The sequence below is a fragment of the Battus philenor genome, unplaced genomic scaffold (genome assembly GCF_028537555.1).
Source record: "Battus philenor isolate CCGP_79_NKW_IND1 unplaced genomic scaffold, ilBatPhil1.0.hap1 SCAF_9, whole genome shotgun sequence".
NCBI lineage: Eukaryota > Metazoa > Arthropoda > Insecta > Lepidoptera > Papilionidae > Battus > Battus philenor.
In genome coordinates this window covers 7,205,809-7,226,920 of record NW_027181759.1, presented here as the reverse complement: position 1 = coordinate 7,226,920, position 21,112 = coordinate 7,205,809, and positions in this window count along the sequence as shown.

The window sequence follows — 21,112 nt, the reverse complement described above, 5'->3', positions numbered from 1 at the left end:
AGAGTATATTGAACTTTTTAGAACTCTATGCTTTAACATTTGAAGATCTTAAGTGCACTTTTATTTACTTGCAATTTTGTTAGTTTATTGTATAGTAGTATTGAATGTAGCAGCAATAGTAGTAGAAATTGCAGTAGCAGTAACATAAGTAGTAGCAGAAGTCGCAGCAGTAGCGGTGTCACGATCCGTAGCAGCGGAATTCGTAAAGGTGTTACAATAAGATTCTTGCATATCAAGAATTGCGAATGCCACGCCCCTACTGTGAGGTGGTTTCTATAGAACGTCGCCAAATGTCATCCTGCCATCGAAATAATGATCTTATTTACAAACTTACTTACAAACTAAATTTCCTAATTTAATAATTTTCGAAATTGGGGCAGCTATAATTAGCTGATAGCTGATTTAACACCAGTCCATATCTTTTTGGGGAGTTATGTCCGATAAAAAGTAAATCGCATTGTATAGCAGCTTTAAAATTCAACACCGTGATGTGATTAATAAAATAGCTTTGATATTTTGCCAAATGTGATTAAGACGTCGTCCAACATCTTTTTATACTTAAATGTATATGTTTTATAAAATTTATTCTTTCGCATTACGTATAGTACAAGTAAACCAAAAAAACATATAACTATTTTATGTTAGCCCTTCTAAAGATGAATATACTATGCACATGACACTACCGTGGAACATTACATATAGTTAGAATTACACAGTTAAAGTTAATTAAAAAAGTAGAAATATCGTGATATAATCTAGGTTCTACACAAAAAATTAGGGAAGATATTTAAAATTGAAAATATCTAGTCAAATTAACAAATATCTAGTATTTGTAAATTTTGTCGTTTTTAGATATATGTAAATTTGATCGATTTGATTGCTTAATTTTGAAAAATTTTGTTATATGAAGAGCACATTTGATATGGTGGTGAATGCTTGCCGTAATATATGCGACGGCTGGCGTGGTGGGAGGTTACTATATTTTTAAGACGGCTATTTGAACATAGTATTGCTTTATAAATCAATGTTATGTCGCGTCTGCAATAAATATTGAGAGACCGTAACCTCACGAGAAAGATCAAAACTGAATTGGTCAACTTCTTAACTTTATACCTATATTCATCTACGGGTCAGAAATATGGAACTTGAAAAAGGCTGATCGAAATTAAATGATTTCAAGACGTGTTGCTGTTGGAAGATGTTCCGAATTTGTAGTCTGTATTCCACACCAACAAATATATTCTAAGTGATATGAAAATGAAAATCATGTTATTATCATCTGCTTGTGTACAAACAACGAACAAAACAAAGATCTTAGAGGTGGTAGGTTTATCCTCGTAGGGTCAAATCTGCTCGACACTATAGGTTAGGGACAGGTAGCCCAACATAAGGAAGACGAAGTTAACTCCGTGTCCAGGGATTTCAAAATGGGTTACTATAAATAGATTTTAAGTAATAATTAAATAATAGAATTGTTGTTTCAAATTTGTAGAAAAACTCAGTTAAAGGTGCTCTTTTACTTACTATGATATTAAAATGTAATTGGATTTAATTTAAATTTCGTAGAGAAACTTTGTTTTATTTTGTTTTGAAGAAATAAGTTACCGTTGAACAATAGTTTTTTTTAAGTCGTTCAAAAACATATAATTGCTGGAATTTAAAATGAATAAGAGATTTCCATCGCCAATATTTAAGCAATATTTGCCTTTAATATCCTTTGAGACTGAAAATTGTAAGGTATCAAAATAGTACATGCTGATGGAATTTACTATGTTAATTATCACTTGGAACTGGATACGTGTTCACTAAATGTGCTAAATGCAAATTAAATATTTCGTATATTCTAAAACCCGCAACGGTATAATTATTAAAGTAAATTGTAACTACTGACGTCTACCGTGTGGGTAACACGCGAATTAATGTTTCAATCAACACGATTTTGTTGCTTGAACTCGACATAAATGAACACAATAACGTTTTAGATTTTATTGGGTGGGAAATTATTTGGTTGAATAAAGGAGTCGAAGCGGTAAAGTGAGAATCCAATCATTTATTATTTATTGTCTCAGTGTAGAGATTGCTACAAGTGTATTTTTTAACATTATAATTTAAAGACAGAGGTTATATCATGGCTGTGTTTATGATTCCATTTTAAGATATTTTTTTATTAAATACCAGCTATCTAGGCAGTACGAAATACTGTCTTAAGTTATTAGTCTGTCGCATTCCAATAGAAATAATATTTTAATGAACCAAATTTCAGTTATATTACTTTATTTACTTATTAAATTAATTTTGTCATCAAAAAACCAGTTGCTAAATGCGCGAAATCGATAACGAACTGTCAAATGCGCAGGTTTCTTTAAATTTTCTAATAATTAGTAACTTCCTGCACTATTTTATAATTTCCATACGAATCTTATACAAAATATTAAAATTTGTTTGTTATAAAGATTTTCTCGAATTTTTGGCCAGTGAATTTGTTGCCATCTATGGTTTAATCACATACATTACAACTTATGTATACCGTAATTCCTTCTAATTATAACCAAAATAAATAATAAAAATAGTCTGCTTTTATAACTAAAATTTATTAATGATTTTAGTTATAAAAGCAGACTGTCGTTAAAAAATAAGCAAAGGGTAAATATTACTAAGTTAAATAAAATACACTTAAATTTGTATTTATTAATATACTTAAATAATAATTTTATCTATGAGGCTATTCACCTTCGGTACGGCCAAAACTAAATTTATCTGGAAATGCTAAGCTGTAGCAAAAAAGTGTCTTAAAATTTAGTTGCTTGGTTACACTATTTACTTGTTTTTAAATGGTAGTTTTAAATCTTACACTTCTTCACGATACACTTTAAAATTAAATTTATTTTTCGTACATAGATAATTGGTAATAAATTTTATGCTTCTTTTAATTTGTAGGGATATATTTAAATTTCATCAATTTAAAGATTCGAACTAAAATAACCGAAAATATCTAAAAGTTTAAGCAAAACCAACTTTGTAGCTAAAATGTTAATAGTAATAACGTTTATTTGTGTTGCTTATAGTCAGTTTATATGAAAGTCTGGTATCCTTTTGAAACACTTATGTACATACAGAATATTATCTGTTAAGGAATAAATACAGAGTCATTGCTGTTTTAGTTTACACATTAATATATATAAACTATCACACAGTTAAAATATAAATGTTTTATGTAATAAAAAGGCATTCCTTGTAAAGGTAAAAAGCAAAAAGGCAAGTCCTTGTAACGATTTTTATGGCTAAAATGTTCAGTGCAGAATCTGTAGTTTCTATCTACTCGTATTTATACTACGACTTGTATTCGTTTATTTTAGTCGGCATTCTGTGATCCTCCAGGTTTTTCCTCAGACGAGCACACTCATTAGTACTGCGACTGATTAGGATGTATCTTATTACAGGAATTTTGATTTTAGAAGCGATTTTTCAAGAACGAAAACATTGAAATTACTTTTTTTACTGAATGGCTGTATATTGCAAGTTAAAAATAAAACCTGTGGGTTTTTGAGCACGCACTGTTTTCAATAACATCTAATTCACAAGACATGTTTTTTTTGTTGGAAAAATAACATTTTTAATTATTTTTATGTAGTATTAAAAGATTCCGTGACGATTTATTAATAAAGGATACGTATTTTTTTATTTAACGGTATATAGATACTTTGTGTAGAAGTAATTATAATAATATTGGCAACATTATAAACTAAAAAAATGCCCATGCGAAAACTAACAATTGACCTTAATTAAATTAAGCAAACATTAGAGTTTCTAACAACACTAAGACGGATTAAAGAAGCATTAAAATAAAATCTCTCTTCCAAGGCATCTGTGTCAATCACTAAGCGCGAAATGTTTTGTAACCTTGACAAACGATTGTGTTGCCACAGCGTCACGGATAGAACAGATATTGTGATTGATTTGTTGCAAGAGATATAACGACTATTATTTTTTTTTCTTCGATTATTATATTTTTATTAGCATAGTAATGTTATCAATATTGTGCAATTAAAAGCACAGGTCCGAGCCAAATTAATTGCCATTTATATTCTTCAGATTTATGGTTTCTAATACAATCATAGTATTTACTTACAAGACAAGCTGATTGATTAAAAGCAGTGGTGATGTTATTTGAATTGAATCAGACGATTTTCAGACACATTCCTTAACTATTAGACAAACTCTAGCATTAACTAATGAAATCTTAAGCACTTATGTAAATTAACAATTTTGAAAATACTTGAGATGATTTCGAAATTAAATTCTGAGATTGGTTATTCGTCATAGTTGTTTATGTTTTAAATTATTGTTTATTGATTAAAACCAATTAAACATCTTGTTCTGATATAATTTATTTTCAAAAACTGTTTTTATGAAAGTTTAATGAAATTGTTGCCTTTTATGTTTTAATAATGAAGCGAAAATGGCAAAAACAATTTAAATTGAATAATGAATTATGTCGGATAACATTTTAATATGGTTCTTGGCAAGAATGAGTTTCGTCGTGAATTAATTTTACATGTAAATAATTTTTTTCAAAGGGAAAAGGGTGATAGGTGAATGCTCATTTCATCTAATATTGAACGTTCCCTGCAGGCTTCAGACACCTATTGATCCACGATAATGACAGTTGCGAACTCTTAGATTAACTTGTAATGAATCGTTGCGAGTGATTGGGTCCCTGGTCATTTGTAAATCTGACGTGCGGGTCATTTACTAAAGGAATAGACACTGGCGAGGGTAAATTGCTATTGTACTTTGGTATTTTGTTAAAATGTGCTTCTTCGTCGGCCGGAGCATTCCCTTCGTGCTATATTTCTTCGCTGTGACGTTCTACCGCGATAAATTTCACTAATTTCGCCACCAATGCAGCTTGTTTTACGTTTTCACAAATTTATTGCAACCTTTATAATTGCTATCTGAATCAAGTATGTTTATATTAGCATGTCTTCTTCCTATTCATTCACAGAACGGTTGTGATCATCATCTTAATCTACGCTTTGACCTTGCTGTAACCTTAATGGCTATTATTTAGGTGAATGTCGATTGCAACTCTCACTTGATCAGTCCATCTCATTTTTTAAGTCAATTATAATAATTAACATAAATTTATAAGTTAGCGCTAAAAACGGTTATTAATTTCTTAGTGTGCTATCAGAGTTTGATCACAGTTTTTTTTAAATGTATACCAAATTTAAATACCAATAGAAAACTTAAAGTAAAATACAAAATAAGATAAAATTTGTGTGTAAGATTTGCGTCACGAATGTTAGATTGCGTAAGAACATTTTCTGTTATAACGTAAATATACATAAATTTTTTGTTAATTCACCGCGCAAAGAAATTATGTCAAATCAAATATTTTTGTACCTCCTCTGTTGACTTTTTTTTGGTAAATCAAACAAATCATGATTGTCGCCATTCGCTTGTTTAAATTAATTTTTAGATTATCCTTAATACTTCGTAGACTAAAACATTTTCTACATTAGATTTTGTTTGTCATGGATACATATAATCCAGTTTTTTATGATCAATAAAAGTTTTTTTTATGTAAAAATGTTTATTGAAATTAAAATCACTAATTGTCATAATAATTAATGGCATACGTCGTGTACTGTAGGATATGGGCCTGTGTGATAGATAGAAGACCAGCTGGAAGGAGCCAGCGCTTAACATCTTCCGCTGACTTTATATAGTGGTTAATAGGCCATATACAAGTAAATATTAATTAAATTCATTAATTTTTCATCTCTGTTTCATGTTGATGATGACGTTGACAAGTATTTTATAAAATTTTAAAGAAAAAACTTATATTAAAGAATATAACATATAACTTAAAAAAATATAAGTAAGCATCGTCTATTTGAATGTTAAACGTATTGCATATCTACAGCTTACATAGTATACGCCCAAAATAAGGAATAACTCTGTTAAAATGTAGTTCCATACATATCTTAAAGTGATTGCCCCTGATGAGAGTGAAGTGCTTTATAGAGGGAAAAGTGGTGGGAGGTTGTGAGAAAACAGTGAGCATACGGCTCAGAAGAAGATATTTAAAGCTTGATGAAGATCCATCAAAACAACTGCTACTTCTGAGTTCCCTTAATTACATTAAAATATATTGCATAGATGTGATAAATTGTTAGATGATTTAAAAAATAAAGCGTTATATAATTGGAAAAAAATATTAAAAATTTTTGTTTGAAGGAAATTAAAAAGTAGTCTTCCCTGACATTACTTTAAAAAGATCACATTACTTATTAGTAATAAGTTAATATACTTTTTATATGTTTTGATAATTTATTTTTGTTTCTGAACCAATGCGCCGATTTTCGAAATTGTATTGCTAAATGTTTACCGTCCCTGTTATTTCAGAGTATCAATTTTATGAATATTCCATTCTCTAAATAAAACACAGTGCACGGACAAATCCTATTGACCCTGGTTTAATACAATAACCATACAGAATGCACAAGGTAATTCAATACACAGTGATACGTTCAATACAACTGTAACTAACAAATACGTCACGCCACACATTTTTGACGCCAGTTTTATTATGTAACGAGTTAGTAAATATGTGGATTTAACAAAGGCAGACAGCAAAAATAGTACCAAAGCTAAATAACGTTGCGAAACTACCGTATGACGGTCCTATTTTCCTATTTAATATTAATACTAGAGTAGTATTTACGTAATAAAAATTATTATCAAAAAGACAGTCGATGCTCTTGTAAATTTTAAGTCAAGAATCATTTCATCACTAGACCCTTTTACAGTTATCTTGCGTAGTAATCCAGCGAAAGCAGTACTATCACATTTGTAGTTATCGCTATGATACGATAATATGCTCTATTAAATTCAATTACACTTGGTAGAAAGAGATAAGGAGAGGAGTGATCCTTCCTAAACATAGAAACATCGAGGTTGCAATAGTGCCTAATTGCGGTATTTATCATTATTATCATAATTTCAACCAAAGGACGTTTACTGCTAGGCTTAGGCCTTTGAGATAAATTTTTAATAAGATCGGTTGAATTCGACCAGATCCACCATCTTACGAATATTTTACCAATGGCAACTATCCATTTTGTACGTGCATGCCGTAGACGTCCGGCTCTTAGGAGTCAATAAAAAGAGCATCAAATACCTGGAAATTAAAGTAAAAGCCTTCAAAGTCCATCAAAGCGTGCCTTGGCTCTCCCCAACACGAAATGTTCTTCTTGTGCACAAAGAGGATGTTCAGACGGGTTGAGCCTCTTCGTGGAGCTTCCTACTAGAATTTCATATGAGAAACGGAGTAATTAGAGAAAAAAGTTAAAAGGTAAAGTCCACATCCGATCCCTCAAAAGTTAACACTACTTTGAAATTTAATAAAAACTAGTTTATTGTGCACGCTAGGTTTGGAAGTACAAGCCGATATGTTATCCATCACAGCATGAAACCACACTAACAACTCATCAGTAACTGACTGATGTAACATTGCCGCTTGCACCAGTATTTAAACACGAATATTGTTAAAATTATTTGTAAATATTGAGGTATCGTAATCATTTTTAAATTACACACTTATTGGAAAGGGCCCCAGCATAGCCCTACTGGATTTAATCACGAATGAGATCAGTAGACGTGCAAAAATAACCCGTACAGCACGGTGGTTTGGTAAGTTGAAATGAACGTGGACAGGCTTCATAATACAGACACACACAATTCACAAAGTTCCCAAAACAGATGGTCGCTGGAGCCTTGAATTTCTACAATTGAGAACACGAATCGGCAACCACAGCACAGGACGTCCACCTATAAGGGGGACAGACGATCTCACGATAGTCGTATTACTTTGAATGCTGGCCCTTTTAAACTGGTCCTGTTAGAAATCCACGTGGAAGTCCAAAGTAGTAGATGTCCTAAGGCTGGATTGATAACGACGATTAATTGTTCGTTTAGAACAAGGTAATATTTTTCAGGTCAATACCCCTTGACAATTATATTTATTCGTAAAATTCTTACCGAAGCTTGTTCAGATATCCACTTTAAATAAAGAGATAAGATATATGTTAAGTATTGCATTGTACAATCAATGTATATTTGTGTCAATTATTTTGTAATCATAAATACAAAATGTACATACTTGTGTATAAGAATGATTGCTTCCGAGATTATTTTATGGTTATAAATTTTATCATCGAATAACTATCCTAAAGTATGTTTACAGAGACGGATTCTCTAAAGATTGGAGGCCTTTAGATTTTGTCTTTATTGATTGTCTTTTCTCGGGTTCCACGGAATACACTTGGAGATTTGAAGGTCCTTAACCTTTAAGCGAACCATGTAACTTTTAGTCGCATTTTAAATAAATTTCATAAATTACCGATACTGTCTTTGATTTCTATCTTTGATTAATATCTTCTTTTTCTTATATACTTGCGATATAAACGAGCAAACTTTAAAAATGTTAAAGAAGAAATATAAAAGTTTAAATTTAATTTAACTCATGAACAAGTTTTTTAATAATAAATAACACTTATTCGTTTAGTTACAGGAAGAGGAAGAAAGACAAAATGAACTTTGTTCATAAAAGTAGTAACAGTATTTTTTAAATAAGTTTTTATTTTGTTTATTTAATGTTTCATCTGTGTTAATGAAACTATGATTTTTACTTGCCAATGACGAGTGCTACTTCTTTATGCTGCTAAATTGCTATTTAGTGTGTAATCATTATTACATTTTCATATATAGACGCTGTACCTACTAGGTTACCGAATGTTAATCTTATGTCTCTCAATACAAATGGATTCTGGATCCAAACAATAAGATCTATGAAGTTCTAAAAGCAGTTAATCACCGAATATGCACTCTGCCTTAAGATAACAATTGCGAAAACAAATCCATGGATGATTTCAATAGCTGTAAAGCCGCTGTCGTCGCAGTGGCATACGCATATCATAATGTTTAACATAAGACGAACGCTTCGATTAATTACTCAATATATAATATAAAAAAGGTCTATTGTGTGTCAATCTGTGTACATCGCATATATTTGCATTACAAAAGAACATTAGCTGTTGATTAGGTTTTTGTCCATTGAACTCTGAAGACCAAAAAAACATTCATTGAAGATAGCCAAGGTATATACATAACATTTTTTGTGAAATTTATAACGAAAAACGAGTGCTCGAATACGGACTTTCCTATTACGTAATCGGGAATTTTCAAAGTCTGCGTCTGACATATCTAATTTATTAAACTACGTGACTCGTTGATTGCATTCTGGCTATTGGCAGTTTTTTAAATATTGTTGTGATCTTGAGCATTTTTGAGAGTATTGTAAGTTGAATTTATAAGAAATACAAGATCATAATTCAGTGCCTTAACTATATTAAAAACAAATACATTATGAGATTTATGAAAAATATTTACAAGTGTTATAAATAAATTGTTCTTATAAACCTATTCACAGTTAGAATGATAATATGTTATTTTAATTTTGTTACAATAATCAACTAACATATGACGTGAAGGGAATTGACATCCAATGTCAACGAAACGTATTTAGTATTTAATTGTATTTAGGCACTCCATTACGCTCATAAATACAAGTGAATCTTCAGTGGACACTGAATATTGTCGAGATAAAGTCACTTCTTTTCTCGCTTCGCTCAAAGGTTGATGAAAACCATTTAGTAAGTGCCACAAAACATGTTCAAATATTGATAGAATTAATTTACTAGTCATGAATTTTATTGTATTTTATATTTTCCATGACTAATTTCTGCCAATAAAACTTTATGATGCTAGCTTACGATAGGTTTAGGTGGATTAAGCAAAGGTAAATATAAAAATAAAAATATGCCACAAGGACTTAATACGAATTGAAAAATATAAACTGAAATGAACTTCTACATTATTTCTTTATATATAACACCATAACAACTATAGGGTTTAGAGACTTGAAATTTAGTCGAAATATTCATTGCACCAAGTAGACCAGCTAAGAACGGATTTTATAAAACTGCTCGCAATGGGGATTGGGAGGCATTTTAAAAAAAATGTTCCAACTATAGTTTTTATATCTAAAAAAATTGGCTAGACTATTTACTGTGGCATGTTTAAAGTTATCAGGATAGATATTATTAAATTACATATACACAAGGTGGTGTGGACCACGATAAGCAATAGGGGGACAGCGCGTTTTCTTTATATAAATTAATTTTATTACACATTATTTATAGAAAAGGCATAACATAAATAATCATCTTCTTGAGATGAAGTTTGAATTCAATATATATTCTGTATTAAAAGTGACTCAACGTATACCCGTTGTAAATATTTCTCATCGAATTCTGCTGAGTATAATTCGAATCTCGATAGACAGTACATGACAGCTGCCAAAGCTCGCTGTGGTGTGATTTGAATTTGTAGATAAAGTTGCCAAATTACATTTACGTCTTTTTAACACGTACTCCGTTCCGTACCTCCTTGAAATGTACATGTAAAAACGAGATAACGCCAATTTAAACGATTGAAAAACTAATTAAATCTACTTTTCTTCACAAATCTTTGTAGAAGTTTGGATTGGAGATAATCGAGTTAAAGATGCCGTCACCTATTTTGAAGTGGTAAAAACTCATAGACTGGTCTTGGAAATGCTAATTTATTCAAACGATCTATTTAACTTAGGTAAATACTTCCAGCTGCGAATTCGACCTTGATAAACAGCAACTTTTATATAAATAACTTCGGGTTTTACCTGTTATTTCGATAAGGGAAAGTACCGCAAAGACTTGATCTCACCGGCAAAACTTTGCCAAACTTGTTTACTTTAAAAGGAAAACTCGAATCTGTGATATGTAAAGTAATTCCAGTTATTATTTTTAACAAAACGACTGTAAGAAAACAGTAAAAGAGTTAATACCAGTGTTTATTTTATACTATGGATGTAATAATATTGAAAATTCATGCATAGTGCTGATATATTAATTTAGAGGCTAGTTAATAATTAATATTATTTGATCTTAACATAAGATCAAAATTCAAATAAAGAAATCATAATTTACGAATATTTAAACTTTTTAATTAATTAATGTAAAAGAAATTTACAAATGATACAAGAATGTTCAAAAGCTGATACGGAATCATTAAAAAATATTCTTGAGTAGATAAATGCTCTACGGGTAAACACACACACTTGAAAATTATTAGGATCATATCGTTTTCCTTTTTGATACCTAACTTTATCAAGATTATTATACATAATCTACAAGTTTGGATACTAAGAAATTTTGTTTAAAATATTAATATATTCCTATAATTAACATTGATACACAATGAATTATGATACGAAAAATATAATGAAAACCTGGAATCAAATATAAGTAGATCGTTAAATAAATTGGGAAGCTCATAGAGACCTCGCATAAATGTAACTGAGTAAACCGTACGTGGGAGCAGGGAAACGCGTGTCAGAGTTAATTAAACCAATATGCAAAGCATTATATTTGGTAGGTACTTCATTAAGTGCATTAGAATACTACTACGAAGAGAGATATGACCAATAAGCGCTAACTAGAACGCTTTCTGTATAATTACTTCGTAAAAATGTAAATAATGGTAGTATAATTGTTTTCCACGTATTAAATATTGCAGTAGAACGAAATTGATTCGCGCGGTATAAATATAAACCTCTAGGTCTTCACTTATTCAATTTTACGAATCGAATTGCATAGGCGAGTTTTCCTGTTATTTATCTAGTTTTTTATACTAAGTTAGCTAGAAAAGTGGTATCAAGATAAAATATTGTTATATTTATTTGAATAATTTTTTTTTCATCTGATGTGGGGTTCCCTTTGCTGCATTATGTATGCTGCATATTGATTCATAAATAAGTTAATTACAGACCTCGACTCCTATATCTATACTTTATAAATTTTAAACTTAAAGTCTTAATAGCTTTATTATATGAGATCATTTCAATCATTTGCAATTATCAACTTAAAAATAAGATTACGTTAGTTCGTAATGCGACACCTTCTAAGAAGGACTAAGATCTATTAGCTCATGGCTCATTTAAGTATATAATAAATTGTTACAATTTAATTACTTCACTTGCTACGTACTTACAATATCTAATAAATAAATGTCCAGTCTCTTTACTCGTATTGATACTTAATCGGTGTACATTTGTCTTATTTACGTTTATTGTAAGTTCTAAATCTTTCTTCCTCTAAAGCACACAAGGCAAGTAAAATCAATAAATTTTGACGAGTTTATACGTCCTTTTGTTGTAAATTTATACTTATATAAATATTACGAAACCATACGATGTTTTATCATGTGATAAATTATTTATTTATGATAATTACAATTCAAATTAAAAAATTTAGGTATGTAAACAGTTTATCAGTTCTACCACCAAGGATTACTAGAGCATTAATGACAAAGACAATGAATAAAAAATAGGAAAAATACAAAATTGATCGAAGGGTCTATGAAACGCTCATTAAATTTAATATATAGTAAATGGTGTAAATATACAATGTGTTCAATTTAATTATTTATTAACATGTTTTAAATTATTTCGAAGATCACTTTTGCTTTTATAAGGAATTCAGAAAAAGTTAAAAACCTTTGTGCTATGCTAAAGTGTAGTAATAGTCATTATTCAAGCTTCCCTTAAATGCTTCTTTACGATGTTTTTCTTCGCAGCTGAGGCTCTGGTGAAAAATGTAATGTCCATAGACGATCGTACGTAATGAATGTTTCTTACACGTTTATTTAATATTATGTATATTGTATATAACAATATAAATAATATTTTTCACCCAAGAAAAATATTATATGTATTTCGTTTGTTTAAAGCTTTGTTTTAATCCTATACGGTTTTCTTTGAGGTACGAACTTTTAATCCTTGGTCGTTTTCTTCCATTCAGAAATAAAATGTCTGTTAATAAATTCACACAAGATACGTCTATTGGAATCTAGGTGTTGACTCACGATTCTATACCTTAATTACTAGGGTATCGCTGTTACGTATAAAAATCAATCATTGTTTATCATAAAGTTTTATAAATTCTTTAATAACTCGTTCTTGATAAATTGACATCACTGCATCGTACAAGAGGAAAATATTTACATTTAAAAATATCATTCATTTGTAAATGCCATCTAAGTATCGAGAACATATCTGTCTATTTTTTTTAACATACGTGAAACAAAAAAGGACGGAGTGAATATAGTATATTCTGGATTGTTCTGTATTTACTTATATTCCCCGTTGTTAACGTTTCCTGTTTGGAACAGTTTCCACAAACTCATTTCCGAATGCGGAATCCGTTAGCTTAAAATTTAAACTACTTTTGTATAAATGGGCACAGGTAAGTTAATAAGATTTACAGTGGGAATTATAATAAGGCTCAAGGTCACTGAAGAGATCGAAGCAGAAATGAGGTGATCCGCAGAAGAAGCGAAGTCACCAACCTAGTTTGAAGAATAGCCTGTCTGAAGTAGCAGAGGGTGGGGTACATCGCTTGTGCAACTGATGGCAGGTTGGTGCCGAAAGGTTTTTGATTGGTGACCACGGACCAGTAAAAGCAGCGTGGGTGGAACCCCACGCGCAAGATGTTATAGTCGCGGCAAGTCGCTGTATGAGGGCAGCACAAGACCGCTCATCTTGGCGATACTATTGGCTTATGTAAAGATGATGGTGGGATAAACAAAACTTATCTCTTAACTTTTGTAAATTTTTAAACGAGTATATTTTTATTTTTTTAATAAAAAGTGATCGTTTGGCCTTAAAAACTTGGGAGTTACATGTACATAAGCTTGATACACCGTCAACAAGCGTGAGCACACAATTGGGTTCAAAACAAATATTTGAAACCGAATCAACAATAGTTCTCGTAGTGGGAGTGATGACGCAAAGCCTAATAATACATATATTTCTATCTTTAATAAATGAAACAATAGATCGTCGTATTCGCTTATAAAATTCCTTCATTTTGTCCGACGGAATTCAATTCAGATCATTGTACTGTACCAGCTGCTATGTGAATATTCAGTTTCGTGTGTTATCATTTATTATGCTATCGCGCATGACTAGGGTTCTACACTATTTGACTGTAGATTTTGAACCATTGAATTTTGATATTATGCTTGATTATTTATAACCACTTTAATGCTATAACAGTTTTAAAGTATACTTCCTTATTTTTTATGCTTTTTATATTTATATTTCTATATATGTAGGTTTATGTATGCCAATATTGCTCTACTGTATTAAAATGGCATTGACTTTATTCGTAACAGGCCGACCTACACGAACTTCATCTATAAAGTTAATATTCACGAAATGAAAACGATTGAACCAATTTTGTGCTACCCTTATTGATACTGAGTTAATAAGCTTCACAATTTTTTCGACGTTTGTGTCATCATAAATTTGTGATTAAATTTTAAAATCTGCATGATTTGTACGACAATTTCACTGATTTTGACCAATAGAAAACAATAGGAAATATAGTAAAACTAACTATATGCAGGAACAAAAATAGATAAAACCTCTAAAAATTTTTGGTAACTTTTAAGAACACGAAAAAAACTTTACATCGTCTTATTATGTCAAACGTCATGCACATCTTGGCAGCTTAATTATGATAGTATAAGGATAATCACGCTGTGGATGTCTGAACATTATATTTACCAATATTAGACTAATAAAAATGGTTATCTTATTGGTTCAATTTATGGTTCAAAGGTTGTCAGGCATATGATGTGAATCAATTAATATCAGACTACATCTGCCTACAAGCACGCTATACTCTGGGTGGAATCAATTTCGTAACGCTCCTGCATTTACACTTTAGTGCTGCAGTTCCTGGGGCATGTTAAATTATTAGCATGTTAATGTATCTCATAATTTGTATGATGAATAAACGTATAATATGTAGACAAAAGATAGGTAGACGAATTGTATTCCATAGTAACACAACGCAATTTTTTTTATTAAAAAATTGATTTTAATAAGAAAAGTATATTATATTTACAACATGTATTGTACTGCAATATGTACCTTATTTATTATAAGTACATATCTTATATACATATGTATGAATGTCCATGTACGTATGCTTGTATATCTGTTTTGTACACGTTAAATACTCGTTATATATACTTCTACCTTTCCCATACTACGGTTGTCTCTTGCATTTGATGTACTAGAAGTTATGCTGCTAGCCGGTGTAGGCTTTGTGAAGCTTCATCGAAATTGAGCCCGTGGAAATAAAGGTCCACGGACTAAAAAATTTGCGCTGGAGATCGTATTCCAGTCACGACGAAGACGTCCACACGCGGAGAACTATACCCGTGTAGGTGAGTGGGGTGTAGTGTATATAGCATGAAGCGAGAACTACTCGGTGGTCGGGAGAGACACGAGCCTCTCCGGACCGCCCTCGCTTGAACGCGGGTTAGGCGGATGCGGCCGCCGTGTCATGTGAGTAGTGCATGACATGTGCATCGAGACCGCCGGTGCTCGATGTGAGGCGTGTATCTGTGAGCGGCGAGAACGGCCGAGTGCTCTGCAATACAGACTGTACGTAATACAGAGAAAGCGCTCCGAGGGACCAGAGGCTTTGCGGAGTTTTGCAACGAGAATGCAGACCTCGTCGAGGTCTACATTGGCGAGGTATAGCGTGTGGGTTTTAAGTTTCTCGGCAGGCGAAGGGGACCCGGTTTGGGGTTTGGTGGTTTTCAGTTACTAGTGAGCCACGGAATGGTCGGTAGAGAGGGCGGCGGGCCTGCCTCTCGGGTAGAGTGGCTTCGGCCAGGCTGAAGTGGCTGAGGGCGGAGGGGGGAGAAGAGGTTTCGAAGTGGGCTTCGAAATAATCTCCGCGCGAGCTGAGGAGGTTGGTCGAGTGGTGACTTTGGGAGGGCGGGAGGTGCAGGGGCGGCATACGTGGCGCTTTTAGGCGCCTTGAGACAGCCACTGTAGTTGGCGGGGTAGCTTTCGGTCTTACAGAGGACACAAGCAGGTGGTGTCTCTGTGACCGCGGGACGGGAACAGTTTGCAGTCCCGTGATTCCTTAGGCACTGGACGCACCGGGGGCGGGAGAAGCAGTTGCGGGCTGCGTGGCGGTACAGCTGGCATCTGTGACACTGGTCGACGATGCCTCTGCAGTGAGGGGGCCTCATATGAGACTCCCGAAAGAGAGCAGACCTCTTTGAGGTCAAAGATTTTCTTTCCGGGGAGCTTGGTGCGCATGGAAGTCATGCGCTTAGCATCGATGATGGGGATGCCCGCTTTCTTGAGGTTGTTGACGACGTAGGCGGTTTGTATTTCAAGCGGGAGGCGGCGGATAACGGCCCGAAGTCGTTTATCCTCGGGGAGGGCGTACATGTGGAAGGAGATGTTTTCCTCACGCAGGTGGTGGGTGAAGCGACGGTAGTCTTCGACAGTGATTGTTCTATTTTTAGCTTTCGCTTTGTCCATCTCGTTGGCGAGAAACCTCGAGTGGACAGATTTCGAGACGCTTGATTGTCATGGAGAAAGATGGGCGGGGGAGGTATGGAACGTGGAGGTATGGTCGGGAGGGCCTTGAGAGGCCACTTAATGAGGCTAGGCGGTCGGTTGCTTGGGAGCAACCGTTGGGGTGAGCTTGCGTATGGATTTTTTGGCCGGGCTAGCCGATGGGGAGGCAGTTTTTTAGGTACTTCCGCGGTGAAAGGCTCCCCCTCTCGCCGCGTAGGGAATCCGTGGGTAGGGGCACAGGATTTAACTGGCGGCAACAGCAGAGAGGGCGGCGAGAAAGTCCGAAGACACTTCCGCATTTCCAAACGCTGTGCGTAGGAATTCCTTGCACCGGGGTGCAAGGCAGCGAACCTAATTGCAAGTTAACAATACGGGAGGCGGAAAAGTCCGGAGATACGTCCGAACGCTCCAAGCGCTGAGCTAGCAATGATGATGGTTGTCTATAAGCGATTGCCTTGTGTGATAATGAAATCGCAAAATAAAACATTAATTTTTTTATCCACAAAATTTCATACATTCATAAACGTATGGTTATGGTTTGTTAGGAGTCATTTCCTCTATTCAATTAATTCATTAAAAATATCAACTTTTACTTATTTTTAACGGTTTAGAATAATTCTCGTATAAAAAAGATTATTTGGAATTTAACTTGAACTTAAAAAGAGTCAGTCACTTTTTTAAAAATAAGGTTTATTAGGTTGGGTTGTCTATAAATAAATATCAATGAGTTATAAATAAAACAGTTTTACCCAAAAATAACTAAGCAGTGGCAGCCCAGAGGCAGTGGGAGCCAAGCGGTAGAGATAACACTTATAATTGTGGGTCGTGGGTTCAATTCCTGGGATACAATCTTGGAGATAAAAATAAATATTAAATACGTTTATTCAACATAGAAACTTTTAACAGGGTTCTTATTGATCGTCAACTTATTATCTGCTTATTTTTAAATATTTTTTTTATTTAGACTATACTCTGCTTCGCAAGGCGTTATAGTTTTAGAAAAAAAGCAGAAAAAAGCTCCAAAATAATACTTTTTTAAAAAAGTTTAACACAGATTCATACATATACACTTTATCAGATATAGTCTAAATGAAATCAAAATAATTAGGCGACGTCACTGCCAAGGATTCTAAATATTTGTTTATGGAATAATAAGTTATTTCTGTTTATTTATTTTTAACATGCATTTTGAATTTTGTTAATAGTAGTCAAATAATGTTTTGCAGCATTTTATTAAAAAAAATATGATCCTATTTATTACTAATATATAAGATGCTTTTTTAGTCGATACTTTGGTATAGACATTTCTCACGGTGCCTTGTAAATACAATATGGACGCGCATGTATAAATAATACACTATTTTTCAAATTTATTATAATTGTTGTAAATGTACAAAATATTATCATATGTATAGCCACTGTATTGACCGCTTCAAGTTGATTTCTTAGTGATGTTGAAGCCTTAAGCTGTAAATAGCTTGGATGGCTCTCTTTTGTTAAACAAATATTTCCTCAATATATGTACCTGTACCTCAAAGCTCCATAGGACATAGTGCTATGAAAATAACAAAAATACCCTATCCTAGCAATATCAATATCAGAGTAGCGTTTTATCAACCGAACGGCATACGCTACAGTACTAAGCCTGAGCGCACTTAATGTGAGGCCTCCATTGAAGTTAAGAATCGATTGTGATGCCCAGGAATATCGTAGAGTCTACATAGTTTAAAACATCACCATTTATTGTCATATTATTGGGGTTTTTGATTTAACATTCGGTAAAGAAAATTTTAAGCATTTAGTTTTTATAGAATTTAAAACTAAGTTTTTAATCGTAAATCAATTCTTTATTTGCTAAAAACTTTGTCTATGTCGACGAAATTATCCGCATTCCTATCTACATTAAATAAAAGACATTTGTTCTCTGCGAACAGAACTATCATACTTTGTGCATTAATTATATAGGAATGCCACTGCTCACAAACAAGTTACCAGAGGATGTGCAGCAGTATCCCCTCCGTATCAAAATAATACAGTGCGATCGCCAATTCGCGTGCCAAGCGTGGCGGTTATGATATATCCTTCATAAATATCTTTAGCGGAGGATCCTTGCAGTGGGTGTCTATGGGCTGAAACAATGGCACAAAAAGAACGCTTATTGTAAACTAAAGTGAAGTCAGCTTTGCTTGCGTTTTTTGTACAAGTAACTTTGACAGTAACTTTTGCCCTCGTCTAACGGAAAAGTAACAAACTTATTAACGTTGAATCATTCAATCTATGTTATAAATACTTTCATTTTTGTCATTTCAAAATAGGTAATTTTAAAATTTTTGTTGATATATTTCGTAATTTAAGACAAGGCGTTTCAAAAAGAAATTTATGTCAGTTTACAGCAACGCAACCAATCTGATGAAAATATGCCAACCGTTAGCTTGGCCTTTGGGAATTCACTCGTTATAGAGCGTTTCTCTGGTGCGAACTGCGGGTTGCTTCAGCAAAAGCATTGCATGAAGATTCTGCATTATTCATACGGTCACTTTAGACGAATGAAGTTGTTTCTGACGTCTGTGATTCAGATTTGTTGCACTCTAATAGCAGAAGTTCTCTTTAATGTCCATTAAGATGTAAATAAGCTTTTTCTAAAAACAAGATAGTGGTAATGGTTAGAGAACCTTCCGTATGGCGCCGAATCACAGGTTTATAAATACAAGATTTAAATATTTATGATATCTTTTTATGATGAAATGATTATGGTATTGTATCTTTAACAACATCTCTTTACAACAGGTTTGTGAGACGTGTGTCAAAAACACTTTTGGCTATATTCTTTAGCAATTGTATTTTTTATTTAATTTTGTCAACAAATAGCAGTTTTTGCTTTAGCGGCATTTGCAATTTCAGATTAAAGTCCGACGATTGGACAAGACTATTTATCTGTACTAAAATGCTTGAGTAAATATTTTAAATAACTTTATTTAAATATTATTATCAGTGTCGAATTATATATGTATAATATAAAGTTTCGATTACTTTTACTTTAACTAATCCAATACTTTTTGAAATTAGATAATGAATAATTAATATTTGTAAGTATAATTAATTTACATAGCTTATCGATTATACTACTATATTTTTTTTGTGAAAAGTGTCAGTTATTTTGTGCAATCTTAATAATCGATTCATAACAAGTGTCAAAAGTTCTTTTTAAAAAAGAAAGGCTATGTAATGTACACATAATTTGTTGAAAAGAATTCTGTTTTTGATATTATATTGTTGTATCACTACGATTGTAAATGTTCTTGTACAGTTGACAACTCTACTGAGTTGACAGGCAATATCCGGTCAATCCATTATTCGCTTCTTTGCGGAGTCGAAAAGCGGCGTCCCTGATATTAGTTCCCTCCAATTTTAATCTCTCTTTGCAGATAACTTCAATACGTAACTTTTGTGAATACCTCAATAAAAAGATATATTGATTTACAAATCATCTTTTAATTCTTTTGTATATACAATATACCAACGTTCAAAAAACGAGATTTTTATATGGGATCGAATTGAATAAAAAGATCTATAGACGAACTAAAGTAATCGACATAGCTTAGCGGGATGGCAATTTGAAACGGCAGTAAGTGGTAGATACAAGCTGCTTCCTGCCGTTCTTATTTGAAATATTTGGGAGAGGCCTATGTCCATTTGTGGACGTCCTATGGCAGAAATGATGATGAAATCAAAGATGCCTAAAAATTATATATCATTTTATCGATAATTTTACAGTGTCAGTTACATGTAATGGCACACATGCCTCAGTAGTGTAATGAGTAAAATTTATTACTATGTACTGGTTTGTTTGTTTAACTATACGTATATAGATTTGTGATGGCAAAAGATTAAACAAGCTTAGCAAAAAAACTCGATTGCTCTGTCGAAGACCTTACCCTGGGGGTTTACATTCGATATTACACGGCTATGGTAGGTTGCCATGTTCGTAGGTTGTATAGATGATCGCTTTATGGATTTTGATTTCGAGTCGAAGATGCCTGATAGGCCGTTATCACGGCTTGATCGGTAACTATATATACGGGACAAAATGTTTGTACGTTTTTTTTTCAGTTATTAAACATAATAAAGAAGAGTAGATAGACAGTAGATATCAGACGAAACCTCTCTAGCCAATAACTGTGGTAACAAAGTTGATGTTAAATAAAAAGTACGTGAATTAAAATAATTCATATTTATTTTAATAATGGAAAGAGTGGAGAAGACAAACTAAACTTCTGGTATAATTGGGTAAAATAACATTGCAATCCCTAATACACTTGTTAAACATGTATTTTTAAATAAAAAAATACTTGTTATTACTGTAATTGACGCCCTATAGCATATAATAATTTGTTTAATCTAAGGTTTTGAAATACAAAATAGTGTGCTTTTCCACGGGACACACTGTCACGTAACAAGTTTATCTTTTTAGGTTATTACTATATGAAACTTTGGTCTGGATATTTATATTTTTGGGCCATATAGTACTAACAAAATGCGTGTAGTTATCCATTC